At 47.2% G+C, this 12,267-nt stretch overlaps 1 long non-coding RNA gene across 1 annotated transcript; it reads right to left on the bottom strand.

The window, feature by feature from the left end:
- Positions 1–2,832: 2,832 nt before the first annotated feature.
- LOC119972968 lies at positions 2,833–8,881 on the bottom strand. Its single transcript, XR_005462203.1, has 2 exons — positions 8,302–8,881; positions 2,833–3,015 (listed from the first exon to the last, which is right to left on the bottom strand). It is a non-coding gene; the product is annotated as an uncharacterized LOC119972968 (long non-coding RNA).
- Between the last annotated feature and the right edge of the window lie 3,386 nt (positions 8,882–12,267).

Here is a 12,267-nt window from a genome sequence, read left to right as displayed (position 1 = left end):
GAAAAAAAAAAATTGTGTACGTTAAATCTATTTTTAAAAAAGCGTGGTTTGGAAAACTTGGTCTAGATTATGGAATGCAATCCGCTAAGGGAAAGCATAATTATGAGAAAAAGGGGCAGCACGGCGGCGCAGTGGTTAGCACTGCTGCCTCACGGCAGGTTCCAGGCACCGAGTCCCCAGGTTCGATCCCGGTTCTGGGTCACAATCCGTGTGGAGTTTGCACATTCTCCCTGTGTTTGCCTGGGTTTCGCTCCCACAACCCAAAAGATGTGCAGGGTAGGTGGATTGATCATGCTAAATTGCCACTTTATTGGAAATTGGGTACTCCAAATTTACTGAAAAAAAAAACAAGTATAATAAAAGATTTTAAAGCGTGTTCTTGGGAGTGGCGTTTGGAAATTCTCACGTGACAATCATCTGGGGGGGGGTTCCTTTTTTAAATTATAAATTTAGAGTACCCAATTATTTATTTTTTTCCAATTAAGGGGCAATTTAGCGTGGACAATCCACCTGACCTGTAACCGAGCTTGAGGTGTTCCGACATCCGCTTGGGCGTGAAAAGCACAGATGCCAACCCTGTGCCCAGAGTCTTGCGTGCAAAACTGGCAGGGCGCAGATCGACACTCAGAGTCGACTTACAGCGCTCCAGAGGATGACGAGCTTGGCTGCAGAACCAAAAGTCACGGTCAAGCTGAGAAAACTGGGGCCTAATCTCATTAATGTGATTTCTGGCAAGTCTAATCTAATAACGTGAACACATGGGGGCTCCTCCTGAAATGTGGATTTGGTTTAACAAGTCAGCTACTGATAAGAACTGGGAAGCCGTTGAGTCTATTTTCCCAACAGGATTCTGTGTTGCCGAAGCGAAACATCTGTTTCTGCCAATGTGGGGATTCTATAACCGACAGTGATCAATAGTCCAAAAAGTGACCTACATTATTTAATGACAGAAAGACAATCATGATATTGACTGCTGCACTAAGTAGTGTGTGCCCAGGCAAGCTTAATGCCGGGGCTGCCTTGGTGGGCCTCAGCTCATTAAATTAGACCAACATGCCCTGAAGGCAGAGGAAGTCAGCCTTATGCATGTACAAGAGCCATATGACCCGCTGCAGGAAAGCATCATGAAAGAGCCTTCTGATGTCCCTCACAGTCACAGGAAATCATTTTCATTCACTGCTATTTTCGAGTTCTATAAAAAGAAACAAAGTTGACCTCAACCCACTTGGGCCTAACCTTCACTGGGGGTAACTGCTGACATCAAAGCAGCATTCCTGCTCAAGACAATAAAATGCCAGTGATAAACCGGGAGCAGGCACAGAGTTTCATTCATGGCCCCGCTTAATTTAGAACACTGGCCCATAAGTGCTGAGTGCTGATGTTTGACACATTTTCAGAGTGGCGAGCAGTGAAGGCTTTTAGCACAGTCCGCAGAATGGAAACGGGCCGTCACGTTGAACAATGGGATAAGTCACGGCAGAAATCGCTGCTGGAGACAAGAGGCAGGCGACTGATATAACCTCTTAACAGCCGTGTTGCTTTTTGTTGTGATTGTTGACAGAGGCCTGGAAACCTTTTGAGCAACGGATTTTCATTTTAACTTGGTCTGTAAAATGTATTTCCAGCCAGGAATTAGTTAACTGGTGACAGATCCTAAATTCTATCTGGTCTGTGTGCGTGGCACTACAGCAGTGCAAGAATAGGTTCCTGCAGGTGCTGCAAATCTGAAATAAAAACTGGAAGCAATCAGCAGGTGAGGCATCAGCCGTGAGCAGCAAATGAAAGTCAATGCTTCAAATCAATAAGTTATTGGCCGAGCTGACGAAAGGTTGCGGACATGAATTGTTAACTCTGTTTCGCCCTCCAAAAATGCAGCCAGACAATACTGCATTTTTTACCAGATATACCCAGCGGGCGGTGCAATTTTTAATGCCGTGTTTTTTTTCATGTCAGACTGTTTAGAGATATCTAACTAAATAATGTACCCTAAAGAAAGCATAAAGACCAAGGCAGCAAGTCTAACTGGCAGACAGTGAGAGTTATGAAGGGCGGCCTGAGAATGAATATTAAGTGGTCGTTCTTTATATAGAATTCAGCCCTGGTGCTCCGAGCGCAGTGCTGTAAGCACGGGAATACATATCTTGTGACGTCGGGCACTTGTGACAAATTGCAGGCCGGTGAATGAGGCACCGTCGAGATGTGGGAACGCATATGAATGTGCTTTTGTCAGGAATGTTATAAAGAAAGATTCATCCAAAGGGTTAGCAAAGGTTGGCAGGAAGGATGGCTGGAAGACACTGGTTTCATTTAACTGTGTTGTAACTGGAAGCCAGCAGGGCATGTAATCTGTAAGATTGAAATCAATATGCAGAAGGACCTTTCTTGTAATCGGGGAGCTAGACGTGACTGTTGCCGATCTTCAGAAAATTCAGCAGTCCAAAGATGTACAAGTTAGGTGGATTGGCCGTGTTATATTGCCCCCTTAGTGTCCAAAGATTAGGTGGGGTTACAGGGTTACAGGGATAGGGCGGAGGGTGCTCTTTCAGAGGGTCGGTGCAGACTCAATGGGCTGAATGGCCTCCTTCTGCACTGTAGGGATTCTATGATTCTATGGAATACTCAATGCCGATGAGTGAAATTCCTTTTCCAGCAGAGGCACAAACCAATTTCGCATAAATGGGTTAATGCCAGACTGAAATAGCAAAGAAAGGCTCGTGTTAAGCGTTTACCTGTGACTATTGCCTAAAGAGATGTCCAGGCTCTTATGATCAATCGATTCACATCCCTAAGGTCAGTAAGTGAGCATAATCAAAGAGAGATCTTTAACATGGATGGTGCCATAATGTTCAGCGGTCGGGTGTTTATTTTTTTGCTATCGCAGACGCCTTTTGAAAGCCCAATTCAAAATTACAACATGTCACTCGGCGCTACTGTTCTGGCCCAATCTGTTCGTTTCCAAAGCCTGCTGTTAGAGCCCTTATCGCAGTGGCTTCACAGTGTCCGGGTCGCTGACATCTGGAAAATGAAGACAGCAAAAAAATAAATGTTCAAAAATGTTTGGGCTGGCTTAAAAGACACCGGTAAGAAAATGACCCCCCCCCAAACAAATCTGGTCACACTCCAAGATTTAATGAATCATCGAGGTGAGCTTCCAACAATTGAAGCCAATGCGGCCTATCAAAGAGACTCTCCAAATTAGATTCTTTTTTCAGGCACAAAGGCATGAGGTACGTTTTAAAAGCTGGAATGACCAGAGAATGTACAATTTACTCAGAAACTGAATGCGTACTCCATGAGACCAATAAATGGTTATGTTTAGTTGTTTAAAGCCGTTTACAGTTAGTTACTCAGAAGTGGTGGACTTCCAAGCCAATCTTATCAGAAATGCTCATTTGATGTGATCCCATCCAATTTCAGCTGTTTTAATAAAACTGCAGCTAGTTTGGTGCCTCGAGCTGCACATTTTTACCAACCTTTGGGTAAAGAGGTTCCCTCTGAGTTCCCCATTTGATTTCTGATGCCTATCTTAGATTGATAGCTAGCTCCACACACACCCTCTGGGCCTATTCTATCAAAAACACCCCTGCACCTCTACTTCTCCTCATAGTGGTTTCCTAAAAAAGGGCGGGATTCTCCTTTGCCCGACGCCAAAATCGTGATCAGCGATCGGGCGGAGAATCGATTCCGCGCCGGTGCCATTTTGACGCCGGTTTGCGATTCTCCGCCCCCTCCAAATCGGCGTCATCCTGACGCTCGCCATGCACAGTCGCAAGGCCGTTGGCACCTCATTGGCCAGCCCACCTGCAATTCTCCATCCCCGATGGGCCGAGTTCCCGATGGCACGGGGCACATGTGGTCTCAGTGCCGCTGGCCAGGGGGCCGTCTGCTAGGACTGGGGGGCCGGTGGGGGGCGGCCAGGGGGTGGGCCGTAAGTTCGTGGGCATTCCATGCGGCGCCGGTGCTAGCCCCTCACCTGTACCGGAATCAGTGAGGGATTTGCGCCGAATTGCCCGTCGTTGAACTCCCCCAGATTTTCTGTTCGAGCCGGCACGTAGCCGCAGAAACAGAGAATCCCGCCCACACTTTTTAGCCATTCTCCAGGTACCTATTCCTTTGCCTTATCATCTAGTTTTATCTGATTCCTCCTCTGTCAAACACAATTGGAACGTTTTTGCTGCAAGTTATTACTGTTGCAGAAGAGTGATCCTTCAGTTCTATTTCGGAACTGTTAGCAACCAAAGCAACCTAAACTGACCTTTTTTCCTTCAATAGGACTGTAGAACCAGTACGTGCGTGGTGGAATATCTTGCAAGTGTTTGCATTCAACCATCTCTGTGGAACTTGTCACACTTGATTGATACTATTCCTATTTCTTGAACTGATCTGTCAGAGCATGCTGCAACCTAATATTATTGCTGAATAATGAACATCGAAAAGTCACTAACCATATAAATCTGCAGGGTGAAGTGAAAGTTAATACTAATCTCAGCCCCTGGTGAAAAATATGCTTAAGGAACAGACGACCAATGCTGCCGCAGCGGGATTGCATGACCTTCAGTTCCGGGACCTTGCATCCAAATCATTTTCCCTGGTTAGGATGCAGCGCTCTCATCACCACGGCCCGGATTTGATTCCCGGTGATTTTTGGGCAGCATGGTGGCACAGTGGTTCGCACTGCTGCCTCACAGCGTCAGGGACCCGGGTTCAAATCCGGCCTTGGGTCACTGTCTGTGTGGAGTCTGCACGTTCTCCCCGTGTCTGCGTGGGTCTCCTCCGGGCTCTCCGGTTTCCTCCCACAGTCCAAAGACGTGCAGGTTAGGTGAGTTGGCCGTGCTAAATTGCCCCTGAGTAGCCAAAGATGGGTGGGCTAGATGGGTTATGGGGTTACGGGGGGTAGGGCAGGGTGTGGGCCTACATAGAGTGCACTTTCAGAGGGTCAGTGCAGACTTGATGGGCCAAATGGCCTCCTTCTGCACTCTAGGAATTATTTTCTATTCTATGAAAATCGTTGCAAAGATATTGGACAAATGCGTGCAATTTTTACATCGTCCAAATTAATTCCATCTCATGGTGCCATGTCCACTGTGCATGTTGATGTACATGACAGCAATTACCTCAAGCACAGCACCATTTACTGCTACGTAAAGGATCAAAAGGTCCAAGGGGCAATATAAAAAAGAGAGCAGCAAATCCGATTTTCAATGCCGGAGACACTGAGATAGCTGGGGTAGTTCTACCTCAGAGCGGATCATTTCAAAAGGGGCAGTGGCAGGGAAAGTTCTTAATGGTCACGCAAAGCGAAGCTGAAATTATGCTTTTAGATATTCCGGGAGCAGCACAAGAGGGCATAGATTCAGGGCAGCAGAGGGTCAATTTAGGACAGATGTCAGGAAGTCTTTCTTTATGCGGAGGGTCAACTTCAATTTGAATGAGTTATCAGGAAGCAGTTAAGGCCCAGCTTTATCTTTTTTTAACAAAAAAAACAGCAAAGAGCTGGCACGGGAAGATGCCAGAGTTAGTTCTCCAGAGGAATGAGGTGAAATGGTTTTTCAAGAGCCTTTTTCAGCAAGACCTCCCTTAGGAGATGTTCCTGGAACAAACTAGATCAATAATTGATGTAAGTTGCGAAGTCCAACAATCAACGAGTAATGATATTTTGACAATATAAAGTATAGATTGGAAGTGTACAATCATCCTTAAGAAAAAATGTTAATGTAGATTGATTTGGTTGAAATAGTTTTTCAACCAAGTTTGAGCTAGCATTGGTATTTCTCCATGTATTCATTTCAATAAAAGCGAGGATAGTACAATTATTTTCTCAGCACAGGACTGCAAAGAAATAGATAACAACTTGTTACCTATGTTTTATGCAGTAGATTATTCCTACACATTGCAAGTTAGAATCACTCAAGCAGCAGCAGATATTTATTACTCGGTCGCACGACAGAACAATTCTTTTCTCAAAAGGCGGCAGGAGAGAAAAGCAGGAAAAATTCTCAGAGCAACCTACTGGTACTCTTCAACTCCGATACATAAACTCGCACAATAATTCCAATCAGAAGCTGGTCTTATTAATCTTCTTCCAGATGGGTACACGGCAATGTGCTTGCTAAAAGCAGAGGCGAGGTTTACAAGAGACCTTTAGACATAACAATGATTTTTTTTGTAATCCAATGTGTGAGCTGACCGTGAAAAAGTGGGGAGACAGTCACATTTTATTTCATACAGCTTTGAAATAATTACAACCAAAACGAGCTCTTTATTTGCTAAAGTTTAAAGTAGGCATCATGAAATTAGTTCTCCACAGGATCAGGCCAGATGAATCCACAAACCAGTTAGGACAGAGGGCCTAAGAAATATCTCTCTTCTCCTGGCTAGCCTATTGATGCCAAGATTTGAGTTGATAAATGACACCAACTCTCAGTGCAATACCCGACCGGATGTGCAATGTTCTTGATGCGTGAATCAAATAGTGCGTATTCAGCAGGCTAATTGGCCATAGAAGGCATCACAGCTAAGCCTGACTCTGTCCTTAACGTACACACATATACATGTGTATACATCTTTTTTTTTTCTTTTGGCACAAATTAGTAAACGTGACGTGTACTGCTTCAAAAGTAAAATCCGATTGGTATTGGTGAACAGTTCCACATGGGGATTCCTGACCGACGAGCATAACTCTACAAGTAGGGGATGTTCCCAGCCAATTGCGTTACTGACAGCAACTACAACCAGCTGGGATGGTCTTTTACTTTATGGTCATTTCCACAGCAGACCAGATACTGGAATCCTGGTAGCCTTGGTATGTGACCAGATACATGTGTATACATGCGTGCACACAAATACACACATACACACAAACACAATTTCCAGGAGGAATATCCCTGGTTCGTGATCAGAAGCAGGAAACCTGACTGACTTTTTCAAGCAGTGTTGGTGCGACCAGGTTCCTGATTCAAAGAAACAAGTGGCCACTTAATGGCCTTAATAGGGCGGGTTTCCCATCTAAGGCCCTTCACACCCCATTGTAAAATGGCATCTGGATCGGCGTGAGCCTAATCCCAGGGGGAGTCTGTCGACGTAACATTGCACTTGACTCCCCCCTCCACCTCCCCCACTACCACCTCAGAATCCGCTTGTGGGGGGGGGGGGGGGGGGGGGGGGGGCAATGGGGAGGGGGGCATAACATTCTGGCCACGATTTGTGAAAGGGTGAAGACGCCGGAGTCACCTTGTGACTGGAGGGCCATCCGATTATGCTCAAAGGGCTGAATTGACTGAGTTTGTTTAAAAGGTCATTGGCAGATTCACCTTGGGGGCTCAAGGAGAAGGAATCCTGTGAAAGACTGGAGGAGCTTGGAACTTTAAAGCACAGGCTTATGTTTTGGCTGGGAGCATGGGCCGATTTTACACCTATGTCCGCCGTCAGTGAGATCAATGACACAAGCTCAAAATCTCGGGAGAATTGGAAAGCAGGATTCTCGCCAATGAGATCTTGTTTCCTGATTTTCCTTGTCCCTCACCGGTGATTCAATGAGGTCCATGCCCACAGAGGGGGTGAAAATTTTAACAGATTTACAAACATTTTAATCACCTACTGACCACCCCTCCGCCATGAGTTTCCTCCTTACTGAATATTCAAACCTTGCCGACATCACATCACCTCCTTAAGGCTTACAATAAGTTTGGATGGCAGCACGGTGGCACAGTGGGTTAGCCCTGTTATCTCACAGCGCCAAGGTCCTAGGTTCGACCCTGGCTCTGGGTCATGTGGAGTTTGCACATTCTCCCCTGTTTGCGTGGGTTTCGCCCCCACAGCCCAAAGATGTGCAGGTTAGGTGGATTGGCCACGCTAAATTGCCCCTTAATTGGAAAAAATTAATTGGGTACTCTAAATTTTAAAAAAGACAATAGATTTGGATAAATGAGTTTCAACTGAGGGGATTCCCATCCCGGGCCGAGAATCGGCGGGTTAGCTGCATAGAGCGGCCCCTGACCAGTGCCGCGCCAACCATGCCAGCGCCAATGGTGCCGATTCTCCAGTGAGAATCACGTGCCGCGTCGGGGCGGCGTGGCGCGATTCGCAATGGTCGCGGGGATTCTCGGGCCCAGCCCCGGGCTGAGAGAATCCCGCCCACATCTCTTGTTAAAAGTTGTCGGACAATGCAGGGATCATAACAGCACATTAGACACACTGAACATTACGGCACATTAGGGATGCACGGTCAAATAAAAAAAGAAATAGCATATAAATAGTGCCGGAAAATGTACTAACAATTAAATGAAAGGCAATTTAGTTTACCGGCCTGTCGTTGCAATCACTGCTACATTTTCGCCACGCTGAATGACACCTCAGGTGTGGGAACACTTGATCCAGGCTGTTTTTATTGTTAAGGCCTGCCAAACCTGTAGCAGCTGTGGGGACATTTTGCAGCAAAACTTGTGGGTCTGTTTCTCAGTCCTTCGAGCATGGCATTGCGAGCCCAATGAGTAGCATCAAACATTGATTAGATAGCTATATGTATGCAGGTAACAGTGGACTAGGCAGGCAAGACAGTGAAAGTAAGAATCAAGTAGGCTGCATACACACCGAATGTAGCAGTTAAAAAGGCTCTCGATGCAATGAATGTAACAGGCAAGCAGGCAGGTTACAAACTGAACGTAGCAACTGAACAGATTCCCCAAACAGGAGAGGTAGCAATCAACACCACGATCAATACTGTGCAAGCCACAGTTGACGAGCTGCTCAAAGCATTGTGAGTAACAACTCAGGAGTCTGTCGGTGTAATGAAAGAAACAATGCAGAAAGGTGTCCAGGCACTGAAATGAAACCAAAAGATGAACAGCCCATCTGTGCACCAACATTACAGCGCAAGTGAGAGTGTTTTCACAGTGAGATGTGAAGTGAGAGTTCACTGTATCCACCACCACTGATGTCACAATAGCTACTCTGACCACAAAATAGCTATCTTCTGACATCGTAAAGCAGTCCAGTACTGTTCAAAATATGAGGCAATAACACTGTAAACTTGTTTTAAAAAAATCACAATTTAATTTCATTATTACACTCTTTCCTATAAAACTCTGAATACGTAACACTTAACATAGGGCGGGATTTTCCCCTACCCGGCGGGGCGTTCCGGCGTCGCGGAGTGGCGCCAATCACTCCGGTGTCGGGCCTCCGCACCTTTGGGGGCCAAGCCCTCACATTGAGGGGCTCGGCCCGAGCCAGAGCGGTTGGTACCACGCCGACTGGCGCCAAAACCGGCACAACGGCTATTGACGCCGGCTGGCCGGCGTCGGGGCTGGCCGAAAGGCCTTCGCCGGTTCGCGCATGCGCCGGTGCATCAGCTACCGCTGATGTCACCACCGGCGCATGCGCGCTAGCGGATTCTCTACCGCCTCCGCCATGGTGGAGGCCGTGGCAGCGGCAGAAGAAAAAGAGTGCCCCCACGGCACTGGCCCGCCCGCCAATCGGTGGGCCCCGATCGCGGGCCTGGCCGCCGTGGGGGCACCCCCCGGGGTCCGATCGCCCCGCACCCCCCAGAACCCCAGGGGTCCGCTCGCGCCGCCGATCCCGCCGCCACCAGAAGTGGTTTAAACCACGGCGGCGGGAGACACCTCCCAGCGGCGGGACTTCGGCCCTGCGAGAGGGGGGGTCGGAGAATTTCACACAATATTAGTCACTTACAAAACTTATTTTCAATTGCCGCAACATACAACCATTTTTTTTTTAATTTAGAGTGCCCAATCGTTTTTTTCCCAATTAAGGGGCAATTTAGCATGGCCAATCCACCCACCCTGCACATCTTTGGGTTGTGGGGGTGAAACCCACGCAGAAACGGTGACCCATGGCCGGGATTCGAACTCAACGCGCAACATGCAATATACATGATAAATCTGTATAGACTTGATTTACCTGATTTACATTTTGGACACTGCGTGGTTTAAAGAGGTCAGTACAATGACTGGGAACGCTGGTTACATTGCCTCAGATGGCATCAAGGAGCCCCAGCTAAACTATAGTCAATTGGAATTAGGGGGAAAACTCTCCGTTTGTTGTAGTCATACCTGACACAAAGGAAGATGGCTGCGGTGGTTGGAGGTCAACCATCTCAGCTCCAGGACATCACTGCAGGAGTTCCTCAGGGTAGTGTCCTCGGCCCAGCCATCTTCAGCTGCTTCATCAATGACCTCCCTTCCATCAGAAGTTCAGAAGTGGGGATGTGCAGATGTCTGCACAATGTTCAGCACCATTCGCAACTCCTCAGGTAATGAAGCAGTCTGTGTACAGATGCAGCAAGACCTGGACAATATCCAGGCTTGGGGCTGACAAGTGGCAAGTTACATTCGCGCCACGCAAGTGCCAGGCAATGACCATCTCCTGCAAGAGAGGATCTAACCATCGCACTTTGACATTCAATGGCATTACCATCACTGAATCCATCGCAATCAACATCCTGAAGGTTACCAATGATCAGAAACTGAACTGGACTAGCCATATTAATACTGTGGCTACCAGGGAAGGTCAAAGGCTAGGAATCCCACAGAGAGTAACTCACCTCCTGACCTGCCAAAACCTGTCCACCATCTACAAGGCGCAAGCCAGGAGTGGAATGGAATACTCTCCATTTGCCTGAGATTTGCCTGGCAGCTCGAACAACATTCAAGGAGCTCAACACCACCCAGGACAAAGCAGCCCCGCTTGATTGCTCCCCCTCCACAAACATTCAAACCCTCCACCACCGATGAACAGCGACAGCCATGTGTACCATCTACAAGGTGCACTGCTGTAACTCACCAAGCTTCCTCCAACAGTACCTTCCAAACCACAACCACCACCATCTAGAAGGACAAGAGCAGCAGATACCTGGGAACCCCACCACCTGGAGGTTTGCCTCCAAGGCACTCACCACCCTGACTCAGAAATGTATCGGCGTTCCTTCACTGTCGCTGGGGCAACACCCTGGAACTCTGTCCTTAACAGCACAGTGGGTGTCAAGGATTGCAGCGGTTCAAGAAGGCAGCTTACCACCACTTTCTGAGGGGCACCTAGGGATGGGCAATAAATGCTGGCCTAACCAACGATGCTCACATCCCATAAATTAATTTGAAGAAAATCCAATGTTGAGTAGAGAAGGCTGCAACGTGGTCGATTGGAAGATGAGGTGTTGATCACCCATTTAATATTTGGCTTCACCGGAGCATCTCAGCAGGCCAAGGGCGGCCATGAGTGCAAGAGGCTGAGTTGCAACGGCAAGCGGCAGGAATGTTGGGATCACGCTTGCAGACGGAGGGAAGGTGCTCCGCAAGGCGGTCACCTGGCCTGCATTCAGTCTCCCCAATGTAGAGGAGAGCGCATTGGGAGCAGCAAATGCAGTAGGCCAAATTGACGGAAATGTTGCTTCAACTGAAAAGAGTGAGCAGGAGCCTTTGACCCGTTGCTGGGAGCTGGGGACTAAAATATAAAATGGGTTTTTATAGTCAGAAATTGTCGGCAGTGCCAACAAAAAAAAACTTACAAAAGGAACCGGGTACATGTCCCACTACCTCCCATCCTTCCTTTTAAAGGATAGAGTTGAGGTTGATTGCTACCTTTTATGTTTAGTTATCTTACATAAATGAAGCAGATAACGACTGATACCTGGTCTCACCTCATGAAACGTTTCTCAAACTGCATTCAGAAATATTGGAGAAGCGGACATGAGGACGCCTGAAAAAAGGCGCCAGGTGGAATGAGAAGGCGTGAGGCGTGGGCCAATTCAAATCTGAGACTTTAATCCTTGTCACAATTGTACACAGCCAGCTGAAAATAAAGTTAAGAGTGGACTTTTATTTTTGTTGCAACACATGTTCGAGTAAATACCAAGAGTGAAGGAAACTGCTTAATGGCTCTTTAACCTCAAGCAGCGGTTGGTAATGTTTTTTTTTTAGAAAAAAGGGTATGGAAACGTATGTTTCACGGATTATGACATGGATTTAGAAGTATGCGAGGAATTTCTAAGATTTTAACATCAAGGTGAAACATGATTTACCTCAGGGAAACAGAACGGTAGTAATTGTTGCAAAACCCATGCAGGGCTTTGATGTTCCACCTGCAGAGTCTGGGATGGCCAGCTGCAGGCTAACTTTCACCTGCCCCGGCATTCCTAGGGTATTATTTCACACAGCACTGGAAATGAATGAGCAGCGAAGGTTCAATTCTAGGCCCACTGGGAGGGAGGCCGCCAAGGCTCCGAGGTAGTTGACAGTGCCTTATAAATCTCAT

This window comes from Scyliorhinus canicula, chromosome 10 (assembly GCF_902713615.1).
Source record: "Scyliorhinus canicula chromosome 10, sScyCan1.1, whole genome shotgun sequence".
Classification (NCBI taxonomy): Eukaryota; Metazoa; Chordata; class Chondrichthyes; order Carcharhiniformes; family Scyliorhinidae; genus Scyliorhinus; species Scyliorhinus canicula.
Note: the sequence above shows the minus strand (reverse complement) of the source record. Positions and strands in the feature narration are given on the sequence as shown.